Genomic DNA, 15,205 nt, shown 5'->3' with positions numbered 1-15,205 from the left:
GTATTCAAAGTCCCACAAATGTTTCCATATAAGCAGGGAGTGACGCAACCTACTGAAGTGTTTGATCGTGTCTTTGGTAGCTGTATGGAGGAGTCTGGAAGAGGCAGCAGTGAATGAATGGATCACTGGTAACCAACAATCACTGGAGGCCATTCAATTGTTCAGGTGAGATATGATGATGCCTTGGTTCACCAGTAGAGATGGAGAGAGGTGGGTGGATTCAGTAGAGGTTCTGAAGGTAAAATAATCAGGACCTGCTGATAAAGTAGATGCAGGAAATGAGGAGAGAAAGGGGTCGAGATAACACCTAGATTTTGGCTCAAGCAACTGGGTCGATGATGGCTTTGTTTGGGGAGAAACAGGTTGAGGACAAAAAAAGAAATCAAGAATTCTGATTTGACTGTGTTAACTTTGAGACATCCAAGTAGAAATGTCAAGAAAGCATTGAAGTGTTGAACTGTGCTGTCCAATACAGTAGCCACCAGCACATATGAGAATTTAAATTAAATACAATTAAAAACTTATTCCCCCCAGTTACATGAGCCACATTTCAAGTGAACAAAAGCCACTAATTTTTTGAACAGCATGAATATAGATTATTTCCATCACCATAAAGACTATTGGGCAGGACTTGTCTAGGACATACATGAGAAGTTGCTAGACTCCTTTCATTACTGTAAACGTGATTGCAATTATAGAATATAAAACTACAGTAGTTCCCCCTCATCTGCAGGAGATATATTCCAAGACTTCCAGTGGACACCTGAAATTTGGTATAGTACTGAACCCTATACATACTATGCTTTTTTCCTATACATACACATACAAATGACAAAGTTAAATTTATAAATTTTGCACAGTAAAAGATTGACAACAATAACTAATAAAATAGAATTATAATATATTATAATAAAAATTATGTGAATGTGGCTTCTCTCTCCCTTTCTCCCTCCCCCGCCCCCCGCCTGTCTCTCTCTCTCTCTCTCTCTCTCTCTCTCTCTCTCTCTCTCTCTCTCTCTCTCATAGCTTATTGAACTATACTCAGCCTTCCTCTTGTGAGGTGAGATGATAAAATATTGACATGATGAGATGAAGTGAGGTAAGTGAGAGACATTATTAAGTAAAATAAGTTACTTGACGCACTGCAATACTGAGACAGTTGATCTGATAACTAAGATGGCTCCTAAGTGACTAACAGATGGGGTGTGTGCAACATGGATATGCTGGACAAAGGGACAATTCACATCCCAAGTGGGACAGGCCTGGGTGGTGCACGATTTCACCACACTACTCAGAACGAAGCTCAATTTAAAATTTAGGAATTGCTTATTTCTGGAATTCTCCATTTAATATTTTCAGACTTAACTTGACCACAGGTGACAAACTGCAGAAAGTGAAACGTGGGTAAGGGAACTACTGTATAGCCCTGGGAGGTCTTTAGCTTTGAATGGTGATTGGATTATGATCTGTGTGAATGTATTGGTTTCCAGTCTCATTTTAATCCTCTAGAACAGTGGTTCTCAACCTTCTGGCCCTTTAAATACAGTTCCTCATGTTGTGACCCAACCATACAATTATTTTCGTTGCTACTTCATAACTGTAATGTTGCTACTTATGAATCGTAATGTAAATATCTGATACGCAGGATGGTCTTAGGCGACCCCTGTGAAAGGGTCGTTTGACCGCCAAAGGGGTCGCGACCCACAGGTTGAGAACCGCTGCTCTAGAAAATAACAACATAGACACTGTAGGAGAGCAGACCGAGGACTAGACGCATAGGCTTAGCTTCCAGTACATCACTTAACTAAGCTGTGCCTCAATTTCCCCACCTACAAAACAGGGCGCGACCCCGAATGGGCTGCACTGAGAAGTATGAGGCAGAATGTTTCCAGCTCTGGAGCCATCTCCGCTGTGCTCTAGTCAGGTCTATTATGCTTTCACTTGCAAATTCTGACATGATGTTATCTCAAAGGGCAAAAGAGATATAAAAGGGCCTTTGAAACATATAAAAGACCCTATTGTAGGCATAAAGGGTACATGTTCTGCAAAGGTGAGGCTAAATTGAAAGAAATATACCTTGTGTGTTGAGTCCAACAGAGAAATTTGCCTGGTATTAGATGCTGGCAGGGATAATGACTTTATAAAGTAATGATATATGTATGTGCTCAAGAATCAGAAGTCAAGTCTTGAGCCCCAAAAGCTAAGAGACAGTAGGACATTTGCCCCCATTGTGCAAGGGCTTCTGTCCCAGGGAGGGACACACCCTGAGTGGGTGAACTGGCCTACTTTACCCAAACGGTGCCACCCCATTATCTCTGCCTTGACATTGACTCTGTCAGGAAGAGCTGGTCTGGGCTGTTCACCTGGAGAAACTCTTCCATCTGTCACTGTCCTCAATCCACAGAGAGCTCCAGAGACCTCAAGTTTTGTTTTTTAATTGAGGAGCTAGTGGCATATGTCCTCAAGCAATCTATAGATAGGTTGGGGGTTTGTGTGTGGGTAATCCTGATTATGCCAAAGTTGGTGAGAAGTCTAAAAACACACACATGTATTTCTATTTTGCCAATATTTAAGAGAATACATAAAAAGAGTACACAATAAATTGAAATATTACACACAGCATATTTTTCTATTTTTCTCTTGAAAGGGCAACGACAGTTGGGTTTTGTTGTTGTTCTTGTCAACGAAAGTTTTAAATGGATAGCAAGCTTCTCTGGAACTGACCCCTATTCCCACCATACTAGTGCTACTATCTGTTTGTGCCTGCTAGCCCTCCATAGCCATATGTTTTTATATGACGATGGCCATAGTTATGTGCTATTGGCAGTAAACCTGTGAAGGCACTGGAGCTGGACAGATCTGGGTTTGAATGTTGGCTCCTCAATGAATGAGCTAAAAGGTTTTGGACAACAGACCTCTAAAGTGTAAAATACCTTTTGCACAAGGGAGCACATCAGTGTAGTGCCACCAGGAGAAAACTCCACAAAGGATGGCTATTATTTTCTTCTTCCATTTTACTTTAAATTTTAAATATTTGTTGTGTGTTTCTATGCATCTTCATAATGATTGTCTTACTTTTACTAAAGGGCCTAATAATAGTCCTTCATGTTGAAAAATTTTAATTTACTAAATCACTCCCCTAATACTAAGTATTTAAGTTACAGTCAATTATAAGATTACATCAGATATCTTCATGCTTTTAGCTCTTTTCATTCCTTTAACTTACTTCCCTACTCTAAATTCCTACACTAGAATTAGTAGTTTTTTTGCTTTTAAAGGATCTTTTATTAACAAACAACAATACCACTATAAAATAATAGAGAATTTCTGAAACCCTGACATTTTGTCCACAAAATGCTATTCCTAATGCTGTTTTAATTTGTGCTTCTAAGATAATTAGAGAGGAGAGACAGATTTTCCTGTTTGTTCATTAATGATTTGTCACCTTGAAAAATAGTAAGTTTATAGTCTTTGCTTATTTATGTAGTAGGATCTTGATAATTTTCTTTTGAATTTGAATGAGTTATTTTTTAAATATGTTTATTACTGATTTTTAGAGAGAGGAAGGGAGAGGGATAAAGAGATAGAAACAATGATGAGAGAGAAACATCAACTGGCTGCCTCTTGCACGCACCCTACTGGGGATAGAGCCTGCACCCAGGTATGTGCCCAGACCAGGAATCGAACCGATGATCTCTTGGTTCATGGGTTGATGCTCAACCACTGAGCCACACTGGCTGGGCTGAATGAGTTCTTTATAGTGATGATAATCAAGTTTACATATGCATTTGCTATGAAAATACTTCAGATATAGTTTATAATTTTGAGATAATCTTTTCATTTACACAATAAGCTTTAATAAACAATAAGCAACAGCCATATTTTATATAAACCTCACCAGCTAGGATATTGCCTCTTGGCAAATTTTTGGCTTTTGATTGCTTTTTAATGTCCATTTACACCCACTTTGATTTTCACAGCAACCTTCTGAGTGAGTCGGAGAGTCTGACAATTCCCACTGTACAGTGGCAAAAACTGAGCCCTAGACAGGCCAGTTGACTTGACAGTCACTGAATCCTGAAATTGGTGAAATCTGGATTCCACGTCCTTTTTCTGAACCAAAGGACTCCTTGTTGAAAGGAAGCTTGGGAGGTAAAACAAAGACATGTATTTTGTGCAAGATGTATTATTATCCAAAGCACCATTTCTACATAATTTTCTGTTAAAAAGCTTTCTACAAAACATCAGAGAACTGTGCCTGCTACATGGAGGTGCTCAAGAAATGTTACTATCATTTTAGCAAAACCACCAAAACAATGGCTTACATAACAAACCATCTTTAGCAGGGATTTTTTTGTGTTTTAAAAAATATATATTTTTATTGATTTCAAAGAGGAAGGGAGAGGGGTAGGGAGAGGGAGAGATAGAAACATCAATGATGACAGAGAATCATTGACTGGCTGCCTCCTGCATGCCCAACACTGGGGATCGAGCCTGCAACCCAGGCATGTGCCCTGACTAGAATCCAACTGAGACCTCCTGGTTTGTCGTTCGATGCTCAATCATTGAGCCATGCCACCGGGCATAAAGCAGTTAAAATAATTTAAATAACTTAGACCTAAATTAAGTGTTGCTTTTTATTCTTTTTAACCCAGTATAAATATTACTTCCTCCCCCAGTGTTCCCTCACACTTTGACTCAAAGAAACTGCTCCTCCCTTGAATTTCTAGACCTTTACACCACTTTCTACATTATATTACAGGTACTTCAAAATATGTTTCATCTCTTCTACTGGATGAGGTATCAAGAGTCCATATCTCGTTTATGTTTGTCTCTCCCCAAGAGCCCAGCACCCTGCTGTGCACTAAGGTGGCAATCATTTATGCAGAGATGGGGGGGAGAATTTTATATAGTTAAGAGACAACAGTAACATAAAAAAATTACACTTTGGTTAAAGATTAGAGCATTAAAGTATAGGCTGCATTAATTGTGTGCTTATTGTTGCACCATGCCTTATTCTGGCAAGCATTCTATCATAAGACAGGTCTAACACATTCTTAGGTAGAAAGTCTCCATTAGTTAAACAATACTGAACTACATTAAACAGATTGTCCAAAAATGTATCCAGCCTTGGATAAATCATTCTGTAGATATGTCTGTTATGCTTTTCTTTGCAAATTCTAATATAACTCGTTTCTCAACACACACACACACACACACACACACACACACACACACACCCCACTTGAGCGCAAAAGTCCTGGTTCAGCATGTTGAAAAATTGTTAAAAATATGAAACATCTATAGCGTCAACAACAAAAATAAAGTTTTTTAAAAAATACAGAACATCTGTTTCCTAATATCAGGAAAATTCACAGGAAACTATTAATGTTCACTAGGGAAAATAACCTGGACCAGATTATGAAATGAGGCGCCCAACATTCACAATATGATACTCGACAGCCTGTGAGTCATCCGATCATCAGAACTGAGGAGGAGATCTCACACTTTATTGAAACCTGTCACAGTAGAACTATCTTTATTCTGCACATTTGTATCTAGAACAGCCGTGGGCAAACTACGGCCCGCGGGCCAGATCCGGCCCGTTTGAAATAAATAAAACTAAAAAAAAAAAAAAAAAAAAAAAGACCGTACCCTTTTATGTAATGATGTTTACTTTGAATTTATATTAGTTCACACAAACACTCCATCCATGCTTTTCTTCCGGCCCTCCGGTCCAGTTTAAGAACCCATTGTGGCCCTCGAGTCAAAAAGTTTGCCCACCCCTGATCTAGAAACACACATAAAATAGTATGCCCCCACCCTACACAATACCCTCAGGTCCTATTGCTATTTATGTAACCCCTGGCACGTTAGGTTGGTACTGTGTGTGCATTTTCCTACATGCTCAGTGCTTTACAGGGCAAATAAAGACCTAACTAAACTGGGTGGTGGTCCCTCCATGGAGAGGATGTGGTTCGTTTGAGAAAGTTCTAGAGTGGCTTCTGTCTCCCATGGAGAACAGGAAGGCCAGCAGCTGCCAGGGCCACAGCATGGACAAAGCAAATTGTAGGGGAAGGTGGTTTGTTTGGTGGCTCTTCCACCATCTGCTCCTTGTGAGCCTCTCTACCTACCATGTCCCCAGCAATGTGGAAGGTGCTGGGGACACAACAAAGAGCAAAACAGAGTCCCTCTCCTCAAAGAGCCCACAACAAGTCATGCAGACAACTGACCGGGCAGCTCCAGCTCCAGCGGCACGCAGCTGAACTGCAGGAAGTAAAAGGAGCTCTGAGATCACATGGGAGAGGCGCCCAGAGCTGTCTGGGATGATCACGGAGGCTTCCAGGAGGAAGAGGTATGGACGCTAAAGTACGGAGAATGACCAGGATCAGCCAGAAGATGAAAGGAAAGAGGTGTGAGCAAGGAAGAGGGAACAGCTTGTGCAAATGCCCAAGAGGAAGCATGTGCTTGCTGAGGGCTGCAAGCAGCTCAGGGCACTGTAGTAAAGGAGTTTCAAATGGACAGAAGGCTCACTGCCTAAGGGGCAGGAGCAGGAGGCAAACCCGAAGTGGGTAAGTAACCACCCAATAAGTGACCATGGGGCCAACGGAAACCACCCGGAACTAGCACCCTCACATCAGAAAGAGCTGGCACTGACTCACCCAGAGGGAACAGCCAAGGCCCTTTTAGGTGACAGTCCTCTGAAGGGCAAGGAGACAGACTGCCCCATCAGAGACGAGGCCGGTCCCCAATTCCAAAGAAAAACCGACAGCCGCTACCCACCCCCACAGAAAGGAATAGTGAGCAGGCCTATCACAACCCCATGAGGAAGAAAGAATGATCTCCATGTTGCAGTTTAGTTGCTGGCTGTAGAAGAAATATTTAATGATATTCTCTTCTGGCCACTGATCCTACTTCTGTCTAGGGCAGCCGTGGGCAAACTACGGCCCGCGGGCCGGATCCGGCCCGTTTGAAATGAATAAAACTATTGAAAAAAAAGACGGTACGCTTTTATGTAATGATGTTTACTTTGAATTTATATTAGTTCACACAAACACTCCATCCATGCTTTTGTTCCGGCCCTCCGGTCCAGTTTAAGAACCCATTGTGGCCCTCGAGTCAAAAAGTTTGCCCACCCCTGGTCTAGGGAAACTAACTCATGTTGGCGTGAGTGGGACTGCCCAGGTTTAGCACTGAAAGTGCCAGGTCTCAGGAATCCCCTCAGTGCTACACAAAGCAAGATGGCTGGTCACCCACTCAGAGTTTGTGAAGCAGACGATAGGGTTTACACCCCAGGTTTTTATATTGGAACTGGTGCAAAGTTAAATGTGATCTAACCCCTGGAAGCTAACCTGGACCCTTTGAGCGATGGGAGCCGCTGGGATATCTTGGGGGGTGTCTGGGGATCCTAGACCACTTGCAATAACGCATATGGAATAATATTTGCAAAGCACAAAGCACTAGGCTTAGAGCCTAGTGAGCTAGTGATCACTAGCTGAAGGGAATTGCTTACTTGATGCTTACGGAAAACAATAATTAGCCAAAAAGACTGAATTGTTGTTGTTCATTGAGAATCAACCAGATATCTTTTAACTTTTAATATGGAAAATCATCCTTAAAAATTAGTCTACTTAGCCACACAGAGTAGTTAGTGCACATACTTTCGTATATCTTTGTTAACGGGGGCTCTTCCAGTGCCTTCCCCGTTGCGATGGCTTACATTCTTACTGTTGCCACAGTTAAGGATGTTTAGAAGACAAAGAAAAACAACACAACACAGTTTCCATAAACATAGCCACCTGGGATAATGCTTTATGGCTGTATTTGACAGGCAGACAGTGGCTGATAAATCTTTGCAGGATGCAAGTGAAAAACCTCTGCATGAGCCATGCAGAGCTACAGACAAGTGCCAGGGATTGTGGGTGAGATGACGGCGACTCTTGCACTTTGGCTACAGTGCTTTGACTCAGGCAGCTGCTGCACACAGTCAGTCTGATAAAAGGGACCCTAAGCCCTTCAAGGGCACTCCTTTCCTTGCAAGGGGGCCGTGGGTATAACAGCCCCTGAGGAAGATGCAGAAGGGCTTCAACGTGGCCAGAGCCAAGGGCCCACTATTAAATCCCGCTTCAAAGGCACCCTCTCCTGGCCCTCCCCCACACCCAGCCCCAGGAAGCTCAGCTAACCTCAGCCAGGCTCAGTACTCCTTGTGAGAACTCCTGACAGAACTGGGTGAGGATATGAGCCTCAGACCCTCTCTGGCAACAAACAATGACCTCCAACATATTTCTGGTTAGTTTTCAATGCAAAAATATGTTTAAAATCTGACCATGCTTGAATACAGCTATTCAAGAAAAAAAATAACTATTCATAGAATTAAATTTTTATTAGCCGCAGGAAACTTTTTAAAAAAGTAAAATTTAGCAGCATTTATTACTGGTAATGTATATGAGACCTACATTTCCCTCTAAAATTTTTAGTTTTAGGGGATCATCGTGGGTAAATCGAGAGCCTGCTGTATGTTGAAAATAATCATTTTGTCCACGAGGCATAGCTCTCTAATCGTATCATTCCTTTCGATGACACACGTTCTGTTAGGCACTGAGAGAGCGTCATTGCAGAAATATTCAGGTTCGCTGACTGTGCAGCGAATTAAGGGCAGGTTCCGGCAAAGGGCAGTGCCTGAGCCTGAGAGTGGCCGGTTTTGTTTCGGGGCGGTCAGACCTTCGGGTGATGTTCTTCCTTCTCCGCACCTTGGACTCAAAAGAAGGAAATGAGAGTGCTCCTCAGCGAGGCTGTGGCTCCCGCCACGCCCCAGACTCCAACTTCATAGGTGGGTGGAGTGTGGATTCCATGAAATACCCTCCTGGTTTGGGGGTTTTGACTCCACTGAATGGTTCAGTCTTAAATTGTAGCAACTAAAACATGGCTGGGCATTGAGAATCTTGGTCATTGAAAACCAATCAAAGGAGTAGACAGGATATTGAGATTCTAAGGACTTGCTCCTCTTTTTCTGTATCACCAAGAAAGCAACAAAGCCAACTGTGCTCAACACAATCCACTCACACGGGAGGGGTAAGAACAGGTAGGCACTTCCTACTTCCTGTGGAATTGTGTGGATTCAATTTTTTAAGTTTAAACTGAAAATATGTTTACTCCTCTGTGTGGCGAAGTAAGACTAATTTTTTAAGGAAGATTTTCCATATTGTTAAAAGATAACCTGGTTAATTCTCAATTAACAACAATAAAAATTAAATCCACACAATTCAACAGGAAGTAGAAGGGCCTACCTGTTCTTACACCTCCCACTTGCTTCCTGGGCAAAGCCCCCTTCGCTGCCTCAATTTCGACAGTTTTCCAGACATTGATGGACCTTCCCAGTTACATGTGTTCTGAACCACACAGGCAATCTGCTCACCCTTTGGGGAAGTACACCAGCGCATAATCACTTGCACCAGAAAAATAACCAAGAAAAAAATGCCTGTCGTTCATCAGACACTGGGAGGGCAGTTAGAGGCATTCAGGACATTCAACAATGTTCTAACCATGAAACTAGCCATTCCCACGCTCAGCCCCTTTTCTTGGGCCCTCTTGTTCCTCCTTTGTTTACATATCTGCATGGACAACTTGCCTCTGAGGTCCTTTGGCTGCATAGTCTATACTTTATACTTCTATGTATTTGCTTTCCTGCCCACAAAAGTGAACTCTTGACCTGACACACCCTGGGATTCCAATAAATGGAAGGAAAAAAAGCTCTGATGTACAAGTTTATGCCTAATTATCTATACCTGAAATGCTCACAGTGGCCTAGTGGAAAAGGAATGGAAAAACTAATTCATACATTCAGTCCTTATTTATCTTCTATTGGCAAAGCTAGCTTTTGACCCTGTGAACATGTCTGTCCAAATTTTATACACAGTTGTGGGTACTGATAATGTAGGACAGACTTTCTTAACCTTTTAAAACTCACACTCATCTTCCATACCCACAGAAACCTTCCCTTCCTCAACTAGCTTCTGATGGGCCCTTTCTTAGCTGTTTTCGGAAATTATAATATACGTTGCTAGCTGCCTTTGCTGGATGCTCTCCTCTTCCCTAAATCTAGTAACTGTCAAATCTACACCTCCAATCCCAGCCTTTTCTCTGAACTCCAGAGTTATTTATCATAACAGCCCCCCCCCCCCCCCGCCAAGATGCCTTGTTAGGCGTCTCAAACGTAACCACAGCTACCACCAAATTAATAATCTCCTCACACCAGTCCTCCCCTGGGGCTACAGGTGCTGAAAGTGGGAAACCATCATTCCTGCCCTTGTTCAAGCCCAAATCCTCATCCATCTTTGTCTCCATTCTCACCTACTCCACATCCACTCGGTCCATCAGAAAATCCTGCAAGCCCCGCCTTCACAATGCTTCTCCTGAATCCAATCACACCTCAGTATCTCCTCCATCTGCTCCCCCCCCACCCCCACTGTGATGATCCAAAATGACAGCTTGTCTCACCCAGATGACTTCAGTAGCCTCCATACTGGGCTTGACTTCACTCTGGCCTGCCCCCCACCACCCCCTCCAAGTCCAGTCTCCCGGCAGGCAGCAGGAGGAGTGTCATCAGATCACTTTATTCCTGTTCAACTCTCCATGGGCCTCCTAGCATGCTGAGCACACGCACTAAAGCCCATCCTTTGACCTACCGGGCTAAACATGAACCGGCCCTGGCTCTTTCTATCCAGCCAACTGACCATCCTAATCCTCAAGTATTCCAAGCAGTCTCCTGCCTCAGGTCATAGCACAGATTCTTCCCCCCACCCGAGCTTCTCACAGATACCCTAGCCTGCACCCTTCACAACCGCACATCCTTCAGGTCTCGGGGACAAGAGTCACCTCCTCGGAAAGGCCCACTCCCTCCGCCCTTACCCTGCTGTTTTCTCCACAGCACTTAACGTTCTATTTTCTATGCCATGACTTATGAGCCCTCTCCTTCACTGGAATGTAAATTCCACAAAAAAAGGATGCTGTGTGTTCCCTGCTGTACCCCCAGGGCCCTAGGCGCCGCCTGACACAGACTAGGCATTCAATAAAAATTTTTCTTGTTACTGAATGAATGCATGGTCTCACCCAGCCAGAAATGTTTTGGTGAACTTCATTTTCGGATGTTTGTATTATGAAATAAGTACTTCCCCTCTTCCCAAGTGAATCATAAGATAATTGATGATTTTTAGGTGACACATGTCTCTTCCCCTTCCCCCCCCTGAATTCTGATATGTCTGTCCACTGGGGAGTGCTAGGGTGCTATTCCATTGGGGATCAATGCTGTGGTAGCTAAGATCAATGTATACAAACTCATGGCTTTACCCTGGGTTTTTACTAAGCATCTGACATGTTTTACAATGTTTGCCTCATGCTAAAGCCTTAAAGCTTTACTGCCTTAAAAAAACAACAAAAAACAATCCTCAGAGAATTCAATAAAGAGACTGTCTGCCTTATTTATGGCAGAATCAGGGTTTCTTTCAGTTAATTCTGAATACGCCTGGCTCCCTTGTCGATGCCAAGTGGCTTGCCGCACTACTTTTGTTGTATCCTTCCAGGCAGCTTGGGCCCCGTGGCCACAGAAAATGTTGTGTAATATTAAGAAAACCCTGGGGAAGAGACAGAAGGAAGAGGGAAGCAGAGATGCCTCCTGCCAGCCATCTCCAATACATTTGGGTTTTCTGGTTGCTTCTCCAATATGGATGCTTTTCAGAAGCGCAGTGTTTTCCTCCATGAATGAGCCTCATTTATCACGATGCACCAAGTGGTCAGTGTTCCCTCCATTCTCCCAGTCCCCTGGCATTTTCCCAGCATGGCAGTGAACGCTGCCCCGCAGGGACTGGTATCTCCTTCTGTGAATTCCACCTTTCTCTCCTTTTCTTGGCCTCTTAGTAAACCTCAGCTTCAAAGAGTTCGGTCCACTGGCATTTTTGTCTACTGTGTCTTTTCTCTGTTCCTTAAAACATCGCATTTCTGGAGCTTTTATACGGGAGATTGTGAAATTCTTATATAAAAACAACATAATATTAACCTCCAGTCACTTGAGGATATGATCAAATGCTAACATCAGAAATCACAGAACTAAGCCCAGCTCGTGTGGCTCAGTGGCTGAGTGTCAACCTGTGAACCGGGAGATCATGGTTCGATTCCGGGTCAGGCCTGGGTTGCGGGCACCATCCCCAGGAGGGGGCGTGCAGGATTCTCTCTCATCATTGATGTTTCTATCTCTCTCTCTTCCCTCCCTCTCTGAAATATATATGTATATATATATATGAAAAGAAATAACATAACTAGAAAACTTTGATCAATATCAGCTCTGCCCTTGTACATCCTCAATAAATAAAATGCAATGAATCATAGACAAATCTTAGTGAACTTTTATTTACATGTTGTCTTTCTTTCAAGCTTAAAATTTTGATGTTTATTACACAGAATCCTATTTATTTAATCGTTTAGGAAAGGAAGCTGTTAGGTGGCTTGTCCAGAGAAGGAAAATGATGGATTCTGATTATTAAGCATTTTGCCATCCAAGTCCAAAGCTTCCACAAAACACTTTGATTTTTTTTTTTTAACCACAAATCTGGATTCCTAGAATGTGTGTGCACGCAAAGGGCTTGATTCCACTGTAGCCTTTGCATCCTGCTTAGGCTGTGCAAGGGGCTTCCTCTCTTCCTCTGTCCTCTGAACAGCGAGCAGGGGCAGAGCCAACATAAACCACCTGGTGATACCATGACCGACCCTCAAATTCCTACACTCCTCTGCAAAGCTTCACTGCCAACCCTCCTTTCAGCCCCTCTCCCCACCCCACCCCAGCCTCCCTCAAAGGCTGTTTAACATTTTCTTCTCTTCACTTGGCCTGGTGGGGGAAGTATTTTGTCAGCAGTCCTTTGGCCAGTTTCCGCATAGGGCTGTCAGGGCTGCAGCATTTCAGAGGCCTACCACTAACTCCAGGAAATATTTGACTATTTTAACTCTTTACTCCTATTTTTCTTCTGTTACTCAAAAAGGAAGGAGAAAAAAAAAACCCTCACACACACAACAAAGAGACATATAGTCACAAAAACATTTCTGCTCAGCTTAAAACCAACACGATCTTAACACACTGCGGACCAGTAGTTCTTTGCTAGCTTTACCCAGTGGCCAGATAAGTTTCTGTTGAACGAGTACAGAAAACGTTTTACATAAATATTAAAGGCACACTTTAAATTAAATACCCGTTGCATTTTGAAGTTACTTATATGTTCTTACAAGCTAACATCTTTTTACAGTATGATTGGCCACAAGCCTTAGAACAGAAAACACGAGAATTCTCGTGATCCGTCCGCAATATGTTAACTTCCCAACTGGGAGGCTTGCAAATCCTGAATCTGCTAACACATCAGTCTTACAAGTAAACCATATCCACTAAACTGAAATTTCTGCCTTTTTTAAAAAAAACAACTAGTTTACATGGTGAAAATGTGACTGACACTATGATGGCTCCCCCTCCGCAGTGCCCTCCGAACAGAATCCCAGGTGTCTGGGAAGAGAAGCTGTGAGCTCAGAAAAGGTGGGAACCCTGCCCTAAGGGTGGCCACGTGTGTGGCCTGCCAATCCAGCGAGACCTGAGGGGAAATTTTGTGAGGATTCTGGGAAAGGCTTTTGCCAGGAGCTGTGTAACAGGCACCTCCCTAGTTCTCCACTTTGAAACTGGTCAGGAAGCACAGAACTGTGACAGCCATTTGGTGACCACGAGAAAGCAAGTCTAAATTTGTAAAAATCAACATAGATGGTAGATTTAAATCCAAGCATATAAGTAATCACTAAAGAGCAGATGGTCAGAATGGAGAAAAAAAAGCAAGAACCAACTATATGCCACCTATAAAAAAATCACTTTAAATATAAAGGCAAATAAAAGTCAAAGACTGAAAAACAATGTACCATGTTAATGCTAATACAAAGAAATATAGGTAGTGAAAAAAAATAAAAACTCAACATAGCAAAGAGGGTGGACCAAAGGCATGAAAAGAGCAGAGATCAGTGGCAAATGGGAGAAGCACCTGCCTCCTTCTGACTTTCTAAAGATGTGGAAACTAGCCCCCTACTTGGTAGGGCCACAATTAGTCATGATTTCTGTTACTTATAGCCTGATATACATGATATGACAAGAAAAGATTTATGGAGTCTTAATTTGGTCTCAACTAAATTAGCAGTGAAAGAATTTGCTTAGCAAATCTCAAGCTAATAGGGCAAATATAACTTGCACAAATCATTTATCTTATGTATCTATGCATACATACTATATATGTAAAATCTTACTTTTAATGTATATTATTTAGCACAGAGGCCCTCGGTCTTCTCAATCCAGAGTAATCTCTCTATCCATTTATCTATCCATCTAAACAATCCTCTATCCATTCATCCATCTATCCATGCATCCATCCTTTCTTTTTTTCTGCCAACTATCAATTGCTGAGCCCCTACCCAGTGTTGGGCACTGCACTGGGCACTGAGGATATAAACAAACCAAGGGTAGATGATCCTATGCCCCTTTTAGAGATAAGGACACTGAAGTTCATTAGTTTTAAATGTTTATCCCCAAACCACTATTCTACAGGTGGCAGAGGTTAGAGTCAAAAATCTAGGACTATCTGAATTCACTATCTTTTCACTATACCATGCAGTTTCAAACCTAGCCATTACTTTGTTAGCCGAATTTAGAAATAACAGAAACCATAAGCTTTTAATAGCCTACAATGTTGACCACCCCACCCCACCATCTACAGCTAATCTAAAGTAGTGACATTGTCCTGTATCCAGACATTTGCAGCACTCAGACCAAATGCCGCCCCCCCCCCCTTTCAACTGGAAATCTGACTCTGTGTTCAAAGGATGGCAATGTCGCCACGGTGACTTCTGCTTCTCACCTTGCCTCTATTAACCGCTATATGCACCTTCAGTCAGAGACCTTTTCTACTTTGCTCACCAAAGTGCCTGCTACTCTCTGGCACCTGATAGGTCCTCCCTACCTATCTGCTAATAAATGAGTAAGCATAAGCCAAAGAATCAGATGCTGTCTCAGGAAACCCTGACGGCCAGTTCTTAAGACTCTTAGTATAATGAGTTGATATCACTTCCAAGACTTTGGCAGAGAGAGCCATTCTAGAAGGTGCATAAGTCGATAACTAAGCAATCTGAACACAAT

The 15,205-nt window shown here is 42.6% G+C and overlaps 2 protein-coding genes across 4 annotated transcripts in view; one reads left to right on the top strand and one right to left on the bottom strand.

Annotated features, from left to right (window-relative positions):
* Positions 1-15,205, top strand: part of LOC132229748 (prefoldin subunit 6-like) — a 128,085-nt gene that overhangs the window by 62,170 nt on the left and 50,710 nt on the right. The window lies entirely within an intron of this gene.
* The window catches only part of GNG12 (G protein subunit gamma 12), a 120,610-nt gene that overhangs the window by 68,865 nt on the left and 36,540 nt on the right, over positions 1-15,205 (bottom strand). Inside the window, exon 2 of one of the 3 annotated variants that reach the window (XM_059689229.1) lies at positions 54-254. The exons of the other annotated variants lie outside the window; for them this stretch is intronic. The gene's annotated coding sequence lies outside the window, so the exon portion shown is untranslated. The remainder of the gene's footprint in view (positions 1-53; positions 255-15,205) is intronic. 3 annotated transcript variants of the gene reach the window in all.

The sequence above is a fragment of the Myotis daubentonii genome, chromosome 3, assembly GCF_963259705.1.
Source record: "Myotis daubentonii chromosome 3, mMyoDau2.1, whole genome shotgun sequence".
Lineage (NCBI taxonomy): Eukaryota > Metazoa > Chordata > Mammalia > Chiroptera > Vespertilionidae > Myotis > Myotis daubentonii.
Note: the sequence above shows the minus strand (reverse complement) of the source record. Positions and strands in the feature narration are given on the sequence as shown.